Source organism: Scyliorhinus torazame, chromosome 2 (genome assembly GCF_047496885.1).
Source record: "Scyliorhinus torazame isolate Kashiwa2021f chromosome 2, sScyTor2.1, whole genome shotgun sequence".
Lineage (NCBI taxonomy): Eukaryota > Metazoa > Chordata > Chondrichthyes > Carcharhiniformes > Scyliorhinidae > Scyliorhinus > Scyliorhinus torazame.
The window spans coordinates 226,524,234-226,540,748 of record NC_092708.1 but is presented as its reverse complement, the minus strand read 5'-3'; positions in this window follow the sequence as shown (position 1 = coordinate 226,540,748).

Below are 16,515 nucleotides of genomic sequence, written 5' to 3'. Positions count from 1 at the left end.
TTCGAGTCCCTCCACATTAACAAGATCCATCTCCGGGCTACCAGGGAGGCAAAGACCAGGACGTCGGCCTCTTTCGCTTCCTGAACTCCCAGATCTTCCGACACTCTAAAGATCGCTACCTCCGGAATCGGCACCACCTGTATTTTTAGCACCGTGGACATTGCCTTAGCAAAACCCTGCCAAAACCCCCTAAGCTTCGGGCATGTCCAAAACATGTGGACATGATTTGCTGGGCTTCCCGCGCACCTCACACACCTACCCTCTACCCCGAAAAACTTGCTCATCCTCACCACTGTCATGTGTGCCCGGTGGACTACCTTAAATTGTATCAGGCTAAGCCTGGTGCATGATGAGGATGTATTAACCCTGCTTAGGGCATTCGCCCATAGACCCGCCTGTATCTATCCTCCTAGTTCGTCCTCCCACTTGCCCTTAAGCTCCTCCACCGGGGTTTCCTCCACCTCTGAAAGCTCCTGGTAAATATCCAATACCTTCCCCTCTCCCACCCAGGTACTGGAGACTACTCTATCCTGTATCCCCCGTGGCGGCAGCAGCGGAAAGGCCGGCACCTGCTTTCTCAGGAAGTCTCGCACCTGCAAATACCTAAAACCATTCCCTGCTGGCAATTTAAATTTATCCTCCAAGGCTTTCAAGCTGGGAAAGCTCCCATCTATAAATAGATCCCCCATCCTTCTAATTCCTGCCCTTTGCCAACTTCGGAACCCGCCATTTAGTCTTCCCGGTACAAACCTGTGGTTGTTATAAATCGGGGTCCAAACCGATGCTCCCTCCACTCTCTTATATCTCCTCCATTGCCCCCAGATTCTCAGAGCCGCCACCACCACCGGACGTGTGGAGTATCGGGCCGGCAATAACGGAAGAGGTGCCGTTATCAGTGCTCCCAAACTGGTGTCTTTACATGACGCCGCCTCCATCCATTCCCATGCTGACCCCTCTCCCACTTCCTAATCATGGCTATATTAGCCGCCCAGTATTAATTGCAGAAGTTCGGCAGCGCCAACCCACCCTCCCCCCGACTGCGCTCCAGCAACACTTTCTTCACTCGCGGGGTTTTATCCGCCCACATAAAGCCCAAAATAATATTATTCACCCACTTGAAAAAGGCCTTAGAGATGAAGATGGGGAGGGACTGAAAGACAAACAGAAATCTGGGGTGGATTTTCACGGTCTGTACCCCCCTCGCCACTGATAGCGGGAGCATGTCCCATCTCTTAAAATCCCCTTCCATTTGTTCATCCAACCGGCATAGGTTTAACCTGTGCAGTGCCTCCCATTCCCAGGGCTACCTGGATTCCCAGATATCGAAAGCTCTTCCCTACCATTCTAAGCGGCAGTTTTCCCAGTCTTTTCTCCTGTCCTCTTACCTGGATCGCAAACATCTCGCTTTTCCCCATGTTCAATTTATACCCTGAAAAATTGCCAAATTCTCCCAAGATTCGCATTACTTCCCCCATCCCCTCCAACGGGTCCGAAGTGTACAAGAGCAGGTCATCTGTGTAGAGCGAGACATGATGCTCCACCCCCCCGAACCAGCCCTTTCCAGATCCTAGAGGCTCTTAAGGCCATGGCCAATGGCTCTATGGCCAGAGCAAACAGTAGCGGGAAGAGGGGGCACCCTTGCCTCATCCCTCGGTGTAGTTTAAAATACCCTGAACTCAGCTGGTTCGTATGCACACTCGCTACTGGTGCCTGATAGAGCAACTGCACCTCAATGAAGCCCTCACCAAATCCAAACCTTCCCAGCGCCTCCCACAGGTAATTCCATTCCACCCGATCAAAAACCTTCTCCGCATCCATCGCTACCACCACCTCCACCTCCTCTCCTTCTGAGGGCATCATAATAACATTGAGCAGACTTCGACCATTGGCCTTGAGTTGCCTGCCCTTAACAAATCCCGTCTGGTCTTCCCCTATCACCCCCAGGACACAGTCCTCTATCCTTGTGGCCAGTATCTTAGCCAGCAGTTTGGCATCCACATTCAGTAGAGAAATTGGCCTGGTACGATCTGCATTGCTCTGGATCCTTCTCCCGTTTCAGGATCAATGAAATCAAGGCCTGCGACGTTGTTGGGGGGAGGACTCCCTTCTCTCTTGCTTCGTTAAATGTCCTCACCAGCAGTCGGCTCAATATCTCTGAAAACGTCTTATAGAATTCCACCGGGTAGCCGTCAGGGCCCGTGGTCTTGCCCGACTGCATGCCCTCCAGTCCCTTGATTATTTCCTCAATCTCAATTGGGGCTCCCAGCCCCTCCACCAGGTTCTCCTCCACCCTCGGGAACCTCAATTGATCCAAAAACTGCCTCATCCTCTCCGTCCCAGCCAGGGGTTCTGACTCATATAATTTACTTTAGAAGTCCTTAAACACCTCGTTTACCCCCGCTGGGTCCAGGACAGTATTACCATCTCTACTGTTGCTAAATGTTTCTCTCTTTCGTTGGCTCTGAATATGGCGGTCAATATGGTCGCCTCCCTTAATTCTAATTACGTTTGCTCTAGAGTTGCCAGGTATCTTTCGATACCGCCGCAAGGTTCAAACCGAATACTTTTTTTTTTTTTTTCCCTCCATTGTCCACTACAATAGTCTTGGCCTCAAATGACACCCGCTTTCCCACCAATATTGCCACCCCTCTATTCTTCATGTCCAGTCCCGAGTGGAATACCTGTCCTACCCATCCCTTTCTTAACCTGACCTGGTCCGCCACCTTCAATATGTGTCTCTTGGAGCATGGCCACGTCCGCCTTCAGTCCCTCTAAGTCCGCGAACACTCGAGCCCTCTTCACCGGCCCATTCAGGCCCCTCACATTCCACGTTATCAGCCGGATTGGAGGGGCTCTCACCCCCCCCCCCCCCACCCCCCCCCCCACGCCCCGCCGACTAGCCATCTCCTTTTCTGGGCCAGTCCCGTGTCCACGCCTCCCTCACCCTCCAGTCCCCCAGAGGGGGGACCCCCATCCCGACCACCTCTTCTGTGTCCCATTCCCTTTCGGCCAGTGCAGCAGCAACCCTTTTCCCCCCCCCTCCCCCCCCCCTCCCCCCCCCCCCCGCTAGACCCCTGTCTAGCTTTTTTGCTCCACCCATGTCACTCCCGTAAGTCAGCTGATGCCTGCTGACCCCGGCTTCCCCCGCCGTCCCATTGACCTCCCCGCGTGGGAGTCTCCCAATCCATATGCATTCCTTCGTTCCCCTTCCCGCCTTTCTTCCCGCGCGCGGGAAAAACCCCCGCGCTTTCCAAAGCCCGCTCCGCCCCCTCTGGCGCAGCTCCTGTCGCGGCCTTGTCTCTCTCCCCCAGCCCATGTAACATTTCCTGCGCGTGATTGACCCCCTATATACAACAACCATCACACATCAAACCCCAAAACATGCCCCCCACCCTCACAGACCCTCAGTTGGAGTCCAACTTTTCGGCTTGTACAAAGGTCCACGCCTCTTCAGGCGTTTCAAAGTAATTGTGTTGGCCCTTGTATGTGACCCACAGTCGCGCTGGCTGCAGCATTCCGAATTTCACTTCTTTCCGGTACAACGCCGCTTTGGCCCGGTTGAAACCCGCTCTCCCTTTTGCAACCTCCGTGCTCCAGTCCGGGTATATTCGGATCTCTGCATTGTCCCACTTACTGCTCCGCTCCTTCTTGGCCCACCTCAGGACCCACTCTCTGTCCGTGAACCGGTGGAACCTCACCACCATCGCCCTTGGCGGCTCATTTGCCTGGGGCTTCTTCGCCAGCACCCGATGTGCCCCGTCCAACTCCAGCGGCCTCGAAGGGGCCTTCCTGCCCGTCATCGCCTCGAGCATCGTGCTCGCGTATGCCCTGGCATCAGCCCCCCCCACTCCCTCAGGGAGACCCAGGATTCGCAGATTCTTTCTCCTCGACCTGTTCTCCAGGTCTTCGAGTCTTCCCGCCCACCTCTTGTGTAGCGCCTCGTTCTGCTCCACTCTCACCGCCAGGCCCACGAGCTCGTCCTCGTTCTGACTGACTCTTTTCTGTACCTCCTGGATCTTAGCTTCGTGGTCCTTCTGCGTGATCCCGAGTCCTTCAATTGCCGAAAGCATAGGCGCCAACATCTCTTTGCGCATCTCCTCGCACTGCTCCTCGAAGCAGCGCTTGATGAACTGCTGCAGCTCCCCTTTGTCCCTGGCCGCCGCCATTTTGTTTTCTTTCCCTCGCTTCTCCCGTTGCTCCAGTGCCGCTCCTTTGGCCGTTACACTTCTGGTCCGTTTCATAGAAGTTGGCAGTGTTTGCTTCACCAGTCTGCCCCAAAAAGTCTATGGAAACTCCTGAAAAAGGTCTGAGAGTCGGCTCCAGACGGGAGCTGCCGAATGCGTGACCTACTCCTCCATGGCCGCCACCAGAAGCCTCGTCCCTGCTTCTTGAATGGCCCTGGTAGATCTTTTCACAGTTGTTCCCTCTGCTGCTAGAATTCACCTTTGATAGAGTCAAGCCAGATTGCAGCTTTAAGCTTGCCCTTCCCCCGCCTGCATGCTGGAAGAGGCCCTCGTCTACTGCTGCAGCTCAAGCCAAATCTTTCACTGTTTCTGCCGGGTCTGGTAGCCAAAAGACACAACACTCCTGGGGGACACTGTCAGGGGAATGCTGCAGCCTTCTTCCCACACCGGGAAATGTCAAACAAATGCCGTGGGGGCCCTGTAAAAGAGCCCAAAAGTCCGTTCCAAGCGGGAGCTGCCGAATATGCGACCTAGCTCTGTATAGCCGCACCCGGAAGTCTCTCAAACCAAATACTGATCAGACTCGATACAGCAGTTAGTTAGTTCAAAGTCAAATGCTTATTTATTTACACACACAGTTAAATATACTCATGCACAAATACTATAGTCTAAACTATCACTACTGCTGAAGCCTATACTTAGCTTCGGGCACCCACTCAGTCAGAGGAACAATGGCTGTTGTTCGGTTCTGAGGCTGTTCGGGTGGAACTGGTACGGGATAACAGCTAAGGCCGTCTGTCTGGTAGCGTGCGTTGACCTTGGACTTGATTGTTTCTGGTGCAGCTGGAGGACAGGTCTCTCCTCGGTGAGAGCCGGATCTAAGAGAACAATTCTCTCTTGGGGGCTCCTTCTTATACCCAAAGGGGCTTCGCGCTATTTTGGGTGGGCCTTGAACTTGGCCCCAATCAATTGGGCTGTTTCTCGATGGCTGGGCGTGTCCTAGGTGGCCGTTGGCCTGCTTTGTTCTGGTCTCCTCTGGCGCCAGGGTGTTTGCCTTAGTATCGGTTACTTAAATGTTACTCTTTTGTTCCCGGAGATGGGCCATTAGTATGCTAATGGGCCTACAGTTGTGGTCTTGTCTGGGAGCTGCGGCTCCAATCAACAGACAAACTCTGAACCTGCTTATTTTCTCAGTATTGTCCATTTTCCCTGCAATCTTTGCAAAGTGTCCATTTTGTAATTGGGAAGTGGCCATGCCAGATGGCTACACTACTCTTTACTTTACCTATCTCCCTAGCCGCCTATCTTTTCCTGAGCTGGTGTGCCAACATTCTGCATGCCCTTTCCCCATACTCATAGATCGCCATCTTGCCTTCAACTGTTTCACTGCTTTCCCTGTGGTCAACAGCCCAAACTCCGCCTGTAGCCTCCGCTGCTCCCTCAGTAGCCCTGCGTCCGGGGCCTCCGTGTATCTCCTGTCCACCTGGAGTATTTCCTCAACTAAACTGTCCCTCTCAGCCCGTTCCACCTTTTCTCTATGGGCCCATATCGAGATTAATTCCCCTCTGACTACTGCCTTCAAAGCTTCCCAAACCGTCGCTGCAGAGACCTCCCCATATCATTTGTTTCCAGGTAGTTCTGGATGGACTTGTTAACGCGTCCACAGATCGCTTTGTCCGCTAGCAACCCCACATCCAGTCTCCACAGCGGGCGTTGCCCTCTCTCCACACTAACCCATAGATCCACCCAGTGCGGGGCATGATCCGACACAGCGATTGCCGCGTACTCAGTATCCACCACCTTTGGTATTAGCGCCCTGCTCAGAACAAAAAAGTCGATGCGAGAGTATACCTTGCGGACATGTGAAAAAAAGGAAAACTCCTTCGTTCTCGGCCGTGCAAACCTCCATGGGTCTAGTTCCCCCCATCTGTTCCATAAAACCCTTCAATTTCTTTGCAGCAGCTGGGCTCCTCCCTGTCCTGGATTTTGACCTGTCCAATTCCAGATCAATGACTGTGTTAAAGTCCCCTCCCATGATCAGGTTATGTGACTCTAAGTCTGGGATCTTACTTAAAACCCGCCTCATAAATTCCACGTCATCCCAATTCGGAGCATACATGTTCACGAGTTCCACCCGCACCCCCTCCAGCTTCCCACTCACCATTATGTACCTACCTCCCTTGTCTGACACTATTCTCCCAGCCTCGAATGCCACCCGTTTGTTGATCAAGATCGCTACCCCCCTGGTCTTTGAGTCCAGTCCTGAGTGGAACACTTGGCTGACCTCCCCCCGCTTCCTCAATCTTGTCTGGTCTATAACCTTTAGGTGTGTCTCTTGTAGCATTGCCACATCTGCCTTCAGCCCCCTCAAATGCGCGAACACGCGAGCCCTCTTCACCGGCCCATTCAGTCCTCTCACGTTCCATGTGATCAGCCTGGATGGGGGGGCTTCCAACACCTCCCCCCTGCCGACTAGCCATCACCCTTTTTAGGCCAGCCTCGAGCTCGCGCCATCCGCTTCCTTGAGTCCTCACTCGTGCAGTCGCCGTTCCCGACCTCCCATTTGTCCCCTAGTAACAGTTCCTCTCCTGTCAACAAAGCAGCTCCCCCCTCCCCCTTCCTCCCCCCCTAGCAACAACACTAGAAACCCAATCCCCTAAGTCAAGCTCCAGCTTAACACCTGCTCACCCCCCACTGTGCTTCTGAGTCAGTTGACCCATGTTGACTTGGTAGCTCCCACCCCTGGCACCAAGCAGTCTATCTCCCTATTGTTCTCTCCCCTCTCCCCCCACATGAATAAACATTTTTTTTTCTCTTTACGAATAAACATTTTAAAAGCATCACATTCCCCAGTAAATAAACATGAGGAAAAACAGTGAAGAAACAATCACTTTAGAAAAATAGTCACCCAAATTCAAAGCTCATCTCCCCACCCCCCCCCCCCCCTAACCAGCTCCCTGCAAGCCAAAGCAACCTTTAACCATCCACACAGCCCATTATTTCACATAACGCTACTTAAATTTATACAATCCAGCACAACAAATCGCCGCCACAGAACTTCTCCAAGGCTTCAGTGTCTTTTAATTCGCCTCCAGCTTCATTTCTTTAATAAAGGTCCATATTTTGTCTGGCGTTTCAAAGTAGAAGTCCATTTAGGAAGAACATTTAGGAATCAATTTGAACTCCCTGCAATTATTCATATGCCTAATGTTATAAAATTTTATATTACAAGATTTTACAGAGATTCGAAGTACGTTGAAGACATAGATTTGATCCAATAGAATCAAGAGTCTTTGCAATTAAGTTCAATTAGCCTAAATCATTTATTTCATTTGCAGATTGGTATGTGCTCCTTCACACAGTAGTCATTTCATTGCTTCTTTGCATTCATTGCAGTTGCTTGCCTCATTCTGATCAAGTATTTTGAGACTGAAGTGGATACAGCTTAAACCCAAAATCTAACAAGTGTCAGCGTGCTCCGGTTTCCTCCCACAGTCCTAAGATGTGCAGGTCAGATGTATTGGACTTGCTAAATTACCCTTAGTGTCCAAAAAGGTTGGGTGGGGTTATTGGGTTATGGGGATAAGGGTGGATGTGTGGGCTTGTGTAGGGTGCCCTTTCCAAGGGCCAGTGCAGACTCGATGGACCAAATGGCCTGCTTCTGCATTGTAAATTCTATGATTCTATGATTTCAAAATGTTCTACATACTAATAAATTTGAAATTTAAATAAATTGCATTAATGTTGTAATAGTAAGCCAGATGTGGCAGGGCATCTAACAGTGTCTATCATTAGTTAAACCTGCTGAAAGTGGGAAGTGTTAATGTCACAGTGAGGAAAACTGGGCAACTAGCTGTGTGACTATTTAACCAGACTGAATGATTGCAAACTAAGAGTGGAAGAATAGAGAGGGAAGTATAAATTAGAGTGGGTGAATTAAAAATTCAATCAGATACAGAAAAAGAAACAGAGGATGTTTGCACTGAGTTTAGTTCAGATGTACAACACAGACAAAACATCAAGTTGTTCAATGCAAGTCAATGGTGAGGCAAACCGTATTATGGGGTGGGATTCTCTGGTTTCGCTGGGATGAATGGGAGCTTTGACCGGGTGCCAAATTCTCCGACTTGTTAGCAGCGGTACTGTGGCGGACTTGCAGCGGAGAATCCTGGCCATGGTTTTCATAAAGCTAATAGCGCAACTTATACAGCACCACCAGTGCAGTGTGCCTGCAGTGTACCCCAACTGTAAACTGCACTGCAGAAACTTGTTAAGGATCCTTTGACAGCACCTTCTTCAAGGGCAAAAAATGCTGTCTTTGGCAGTGATGCCCACATCCCACAACATTTTTTTAAAAATGGGCATTTAACCACGCATCTGCTTCCCGCAATGACTGCTGTATCATTTACCCATAAATAGTGGCAAATGCCATCAGTCTCACCATTAAAATGACAGCAAAATCTAGCCCATTAAAATGATCAGTACTGACTCACCACATGAATGGTGTTCAGATTGCTCCAAAATAAATTTGCAGCAGTTGAAAGAGGAAAGTAGAACTGTAGCAGCCTTCAGATGAAATGTTAAAAAGATATTATACTGAACTGAATGGAATGCTGGCAGGAAAGGCAGCAGTATCCGTAAAACTGGCCATGGAGCTTTCACACTGCCGTAAGAACCAATGTTATCAATGTCCGTCAGATAGGAAATCTGCTGACCCTATCCAGTTCGGCCTATATGCAACTCCAGTTCTACACCATCGTGATCGAATCTTAACTGCTCTCTGAAGTGGCCTAGAAGTGGTTAGCACTGTTGCTTCACAGCTCCAGTGTCCCAGGTTCGATTCCCGGCTTGAGTCACTGTCTGTGTGGAGTCTGCATGTTCTCCCTGTTTCTGCGTGGGTTTACCCAGGGAGCTCCTATTTCCTCCCACATGTCCCGAAAGGCGTGCTTGTTAGGTGAATTGGACATCCTGAATTCTCCCTCCGTGTACCCGAGCAGGCGAGGGAATGTGGCGATTAGAGGCTTTTCACAGTCACTTCATGGCAGTGTTAATGCATGCCTACTTGTGACAATGAAGATTATTATTATTAAAGGGATATCCATCACTACAACCACTATGCAGTAACAAGGGATGGAGAATAAAGAGTAAGAGGCAACTTGATTGAAACACAAGGGGCGAAATTCTCCCGAAACGGCGCGATGTCCGCCGACTGGCGCCCAAAACGGCGCCAATCAGACGGGCATCGCGCCGCCCCAAAGGTGCGGAATGCTCCGCATCTTTGGGGGCCGAGCCCCAACATTGAGAGGCTAGGCAGGCGCCGGAGGAATTTCCGCCCCGCCAGTTGGCGGAAACGGCCTTTGTTGCCCCGCCAGCTGGCGCGGAAATGACATCCCCGGGCGGCACATGCGCGGGAGCGTCAGCGGCCGCTGACAGTTTCCCACGCATGTGCAGTGGAGGGAGTCTCTTCCGCCTCCGCCATGGTGGAGACCATGGCGGAGGTGGAAGGGAAAGAGTGCCCCCACGGCACAGGCCCGCCCGCGGATCGGTGGGCCCCGATCGCGGGCCAGACCACCGTGGGGGCACCCCCCCGGGGCCAGATCGCCCCGCGCCCCCCCCCAGGACCCCGGAGCCCGCCCACGCCGCCTTGTCCCGTCGTTCAAAAGGTGGTTTAATCCACGCTGGCGGGACAGGCAATTTATCGGTGGGACTTCGGCCCATCCGGGCCGGAGAATCAAGCGGGGGGGCCCGCCAACCAGCGCGGCGCGATTCCCGCCCCCGCCGAATCTCCGATGCCGGAGACTTCGGCAACCGGCAGGGGCGGGATTCACGGCAGCCCCCGGCGATTCTCTGACCCGGCGGCGGGGTCGGAGAATGATGCCCAAGATCTTGAACCGCCTTGACAGGGTGGATGTAGCAAAGATGTTTCCTCTTGTGGGAAATTTAGGACTGGGGTCACTGTTTAAAAATAAGGGATTGCCCAATTAAGACAGAAATTAAAAGAAATGTTTTCCTTCAGCAAATACTGAGTCTTCAGAACTCTCTTCCTCAAAAGGCATTGGAAGCAATGTCTGTGAGCATTTTCAAGGCAGAGATAGAGGGTTTCTTGATACACAAGGGGATGAAAGGTTTTCAGGGGTAGGCAGGAGCTTACAATCAGATCAGTCATGATCTTAATCGATGGCAGAGCAGGCTTAAAGGGCCGAATGGCCCACTCCTGCTCCTAACTCATATGTTTGTATGTTTAAAGAAGCCCTGAAGATCCCAGGAGGCAGTCAAAGGTTTATGAGCCATATTGTGGCTTTTTTGGAGCAATGGTGTTCTGCTTGGCATGGCCAAAGATCTGAAAGTGTTCTCGGAAGGTGAAGCATGAGTGTACTCGGAAATCCAGGGGAAAGGTGTCTCAGAAGGGGAGAATGAAACCCTGAAGGCGGATCATTGTTGAAGCAGTGAGTGAGAGCACTGTTCGATCTATCGAGCCAGATTTCACTCTGGGATCTAACTTGTCCAGCAGCAATATCGGCCAGGATCATAACAAAAGATGGTGGAAACTGTATCTTCAATAACAATCTGACTGTCCTTCCACTTTGGACTCGCCATTAACTGTAGCACCTCCAATTCTCTGCTTCCTGCATCCTAACACATACTGTCCTGTTCATTGTCATATTTGTGTTTGCTGAACTACATTAGTTCCGAGGTCCAGAAATGCCAATTGGTTTAAAATGGGATAAGAATGTAAGGTTGGCAGGAAAAACGGTAGCTGGACAATGAGCTACTTTCAAAGAGGAGATTGATCAGACACAGTTGAGTTCTATTCCCTCTGTGGCAGCATGGTCCCTTTAAGGGGTGGGCTTTGCGGTCCACACGACCTGCTCGGGACTAATCGCACGGGAGCACGCGAACACCGAGCAATAGAGAGAAAGCGAGGAGTGTGGATCCCAGAGCTGGAGAGGTCAAGACCTATCCAGCATTGCTCTGTGCCTGTATGTAGTTGCCTTTCCTAACTATTAACAAAGGGTTTTTTTTTGTGTAGGGAAAGTTAAAATCCAAGTTTTATAAATATTGTAACTGCAGTTGAAATAAAAATTGCATTGTTCTAAATAAGTAAAGCTCAGCTTGGCGGGGAAACCAGCCTCTCCGCCAGACCACAAAGTGAGTACAGCTAGGAAGTCAGATATCAATGTGAGTGGATGGCACAGAGCACCATTCAGAAGTCACAATTCAAAACTTGCAAGCCAAGTAGGCGCAGAGAGGAGGGCGGTATCAAAATGTGCAGGTAAAAAGCTCTGGGTGCTTTTTAGAGTAACCTCTAAAGTAGTGCACGTGAAATTGGACCTGGGCCCTCGGGAGGCGATATTCGGGGTGTCGGACCGGCCAGGATTGGAAACGGGTGCGGAGGCAGATGTTGCAGCCTTCGCCCCGTTGATCGCTTGAAGGCGGATCCTGTTGTGATGGAGAGCAATCTCTCCACCCTGTGCCCTGGTGTGGCGGGGGGATCTGTTGGAATTCTTGACGCTTGAAAAGGTTAAGTTTGAACTGAGGGGAAGGACGGAGGGGTTCTACAATTCATGGGCATTATTCATTATGCACTTTAATGAATTGGATAACATCGAACATTAGTTGGCGGGGGGGGGGGGGGGGGGGGGGGGGGGTACACCTGTATGTTTATGCTGACCATGGGTGATTCCTGATTCCCTTCTGTTATTTGTTTATGTGAACATGCAGGCAGTTGCTTGGGGGGTGGTGGGAGGATGGTTGTTGTTGATATGAGGATTGACATATTCGTTACTGATTATTGTTTATTGTTGGTGGGTGCAAATTTGGGAGAAAATGTGAAAAAGGAGAATAAAAATACATAAAAAGAAAGGTCTGGGTGCACGTTGCTCTCTCTTTGTTCTCTTTCCTGTTGTTCGTCTTCCTTATGCCCTGCTGGGCTTTTGCTTTTTTGTTGTTTTTGAAGTGTACTAACTTGATTTTTACAATAAAACCCAACTTATCCTACAGTTGTTACTGGAAGTCTCCAATGTATTTTCTTGAGCCACCACACCCTCAAAAGGGAACGGTAAGGTTAACCAAGTCAGAGATCCCTAGATGACAAAAGGGACAGAAATTAAATTAATGAAGAAAAGATTTGCTCATGAGCCATCAGGTGAAAAATACAATTGAGAACCAGGCTGAATATAAAAGGTCCAGAGGGAAGGTGAAAAAGTAATAATAATAATCTTTATTGTCACAAGTAGGCTTATATTAAAACTGCAATGACGTTACTGTGAAAAGCCCCTAGTTGCCACATTCCGGCACCTGTTTGGGTACACAGCGGGAGAATTCAGAATGTCCAATTCACCTAACAGCACGTCTTTTGGGACTTGTGGGAGGAAACCGGAGCACACAGAGGAAACCCACGCAGACACAGGGAGAACGTGCAGATCCGCACCGACAGTGAGCCAAGCTGGGAATCAAACCTGGGACCCTGGAGCTGTGAAGCAACAGTGCTACCCATTGTGCTATCATGCAAAGAGAGAGTATAAAAAGTGCAAGAGAAGCAAAGAGAGAGTATAAAAAGAGACGAGCAGCCAATATAAAAAGAATCCCAAAGTCTTGCATAGGGATATAAATATGCCTATATTTAGCATGGCTGAGGTGTTAAATTAATACTTTGCATTTGTTTCTAAGCAAGGAAAAGATGCTACCCAGACTACGGTGAAAGAGGAAGTAATTTAAACACAGACTGTTTAAAATTAATAGGGAGGTGGCATTGGATAGTCTGTACTTAAAGTTTTTTTTAATATACATTTGGAGTACCCAATTATTTCTTTTTCCAATTAAGGGGCAATTCAGCGTGGCCAATCCACCTAGCCTGCACATCTTTGTGTTGTGGGGTCAAAACCCACACAAACACGGGGAGAATGTGCAAACTCCACACGGACAATGACCCAGAGCCGGGATCGTACCTGGGATCCCGGTGCAGTGTGGCAGCAGTGCTAACCACTGCACCTCCGTGCTGCCCAATCTGTACTTTAAGTTGATAAGGCGCCAGCACTAGATGAGATGCATCCAACGATACTGAGGGAAATGAGAATGGAAATTGCAGAGGCACTGGCTAGAATTGTGATGTTGATCACAAAATGAAAGTATGTTTAGAAGAATGTGCTGGGAGTAGGTTTTACCAGTTAAATGGTTTCTAACTATATACAATTGTTTGAATTGTGTGAGCTTTCCATTTTGATGGCCTACACTTTCCCCAATCCCTCCAGTGCAGAAGGCCATTCAGCCCATCGAGTGTCCACCAACCCCCCCTGAAAGAGCACCCTACCTAGACCCACACCCCCACCCTACCCCGTAACCCCTTCTCACCTGCACATCTTTGGACATGGGGCAATTTTAGCATGGCCAATCCACCTAATCTGCACATCTTTGGACACGGGGCAATTTTAGCATGGTCAATCCATTTAATCTGCACATCTTTGGGCTGTGGGAGGAAATCCATGCAGACATGGGGAGAATGTGCAAACTCCACACAGTCACCCAAAACCGGAATTGAACCCGGGTCCCTGGAGCAGCAATGCTAACCACTGCGCTGCCCATGATCAAACTCAGCTACAGAACCCTACCCAGATTGTAACTGATATCTTAATGTAGCAAACAGAAATTAAACAGTCCATGTCCAAATGCAGCAGGACCTGGACAATATCCAGGTTTGGAGTGACAAGTAGCAAGTTACATTCACGCCACACAAGTGCCAGGCAATGACCATCTTCAAGGATCCAATGACAAGTGAGGATCTAACCCCCACCCATTGACATTCAATGGCATTACCATCACTGAATCCCCCACAATCAACATCTTGGGGGGGGGGGGGGTTACCATTGATCAGGAACTGAATGGGGCTAGCCATATTAATACTGTGACTACCAGGGCAGGTAAAAGGCTAGGAATCCTGTGGTGAGTAACTCCCCTCCTGACCCCCCAAAGCATGCCCACCGTCTACAAGCCACAGGTCAGGAGTGTAATGGAATACTCTCCACTTGTCTGGATATGTGCAGCTCCAACAACACTCAAGAAGCTCAACAGCATCCAGGACAAAGCAGCCCGCTTAATTGCTCCCCCTTCCACAAACATTCAAACCCTCCACTACCGATGAACAGTGGCAGCCGTGTGTACCATCTGCAAGATTCACTACAGTAACTCACCAAGGTTCCTCAGACAGCAGCTTCCAAACCCACGACCACTACCATCTAAAAGGACAAGAGCAGCAGATACCTGGGAACCCCACCACCTGGAGGGTCCTCACCAAGTCACTCACGACCCTGACTTGGAAATATATCGCCATTCCTTCACTGCCGCTGGGGCAACATCCTGGAACCCCCTCGCTAACAGCACAGTGGGTGTACCTGCACCTCAAAGGCCGCAGCGGTTCAAGAAGGCAGCTCACCACCACCTTCTGAAGGGCAACTTGGGATGGGCAATAAATGCTGGCCTAACCAGCGACCCCACATCCCGTAAGTGAATTACATTTTTTTTGATTAAAATAACATGGTTGTTCCTGTTCTAAGAACATCCTGCACAGATTCACACTTGGAGGTTGAGAATCCATCATTCTAAACATAGGCAACTACACATCAAGCATCATTATCATATCCAGTACCACTTCCATGTCTGCAGGAATGGGCACACCTAATAACGCTGTAGGAAGATCCTGAAATGTTGAAGCAAAAATATTTTACTCTCATGTTTTTAAACACACCTTACAGTGTTCAGTCCTGCCGCGTTTATCCACGGCAGTAGTTTCTAATCCCAGTCTTTTTATATGGACACAGAATGGTCGAGTTTACAGGTAAAATCGCTGAAGCAAAGAAAATCAGCAGCAGCTGGCAATGGAAATTACCACTTTGCAACTTGTTTAGTTCTATCAGTCACTGAACATTGCATTTTCTTACAGTTCCATGAAGGTTGGAACTGTAGGCTCTAAATGAAAGAGTTAAATAAAAACATCCAGAACAAATCTTACATTTTTTTGGTATATGCGTTTTGTTCCTGGGGACAGAAATGTGTGTCCATGGTGTGGTCAGGCGGGTTGTGGTAATGCACTTATACATTTTCTGATTAGTTTTGCTGTCCACCATTTGTGCAATGCTTAAACATAAAAAAATAGGAGGCCATTTGGGCCTTCATGCCTGCTCCGCCATCGAACACGATCATGGATGATCCTCTACCTCAACGCCGTACTCCAGCTGTCCCCATATCCCTGGACACCTTTGGAGTCTAAAAATCTATCTATTTCCGTCTTAAATATATTCAGGTATTTTGTCTCCACAGCTTTCTTTGGTAGAGAATTGCAAAAGTTCACCACCCTCCGAGTGAAGCCTTTCCCCCTCATCTCAGTCCTTAATGACCTGTATCCTTTTTTAAAATTTGTTTACGGGATGTGGGTGTCGCTGGTTAGGCCAGCATTTAATGCCCATCCCTATTTGCCCTTCAGAAGGTTATGGTGAGCTGCCTTCTTGAACCGCTGCAGTCCATGTGGTGTAGGTACCAACTGTGCTATTCGGGAGGGAGTTTCAGGATTTTGACCCAGCAACAGTGACAGAACGGCGATATATTCCCAAGTCAAGGTGGTGAGCGACATGGAGGGGAACCTCCAGGTGGTGGGGTTCCCAGGTAACTGCTGCTGTTCTTCAAGCAATGACTCATACCTAAACATGTCAGTTATATACTGGCCAACTTGCAACTATCCATATTAGGAGGTGAAAATAGAGGGAAGTAGATTCTTCAGTGGCATGCTTTGTGATTAAAGTTCAAGACAACTCCAAGGTCGACACAATAATTTGATACCTCAGTCAGAAATGTCTGCTGTCTTCCAAGGTACTGTGGACAATAGATCATCCAGCAAGACTTACTGATAAAGACTGAATAAATTCTTCCCATGTGGTTCCAGATAACTGTGCAAGGAAAGGGTATAGTGACCCAGCTGGATAAGCAGGAGGCTGACTGGCTTTGGACCAAGCAGGCAATGCGGTTTTGGCTAGCTGAACTCCAAGCTGAACTCAAGTTATATCTTAAATTACACTTGGGGTTCACAAGCTTTCTTTCAGCTAACCTGCATGCATTCACTGGACTTAGTCAAGTAGGGAAAGCATTAAAAGGAGAGTGCACTCCTTTAGCTTACATTAGCAGGTAAACAAACCACCTTGTGGACTTCCGGGTGCGGCTGTGCCGAGGTAGGTCGCACGTTTGGCAGCTCCTGCCAGGAACGGACTTTTGGGCTCTCCAGAGGGGCCCCAACGGCAATTGTTCGACGGCTTCCAGTGTGGGAAGGTGACAGCAAGGTCCCCCC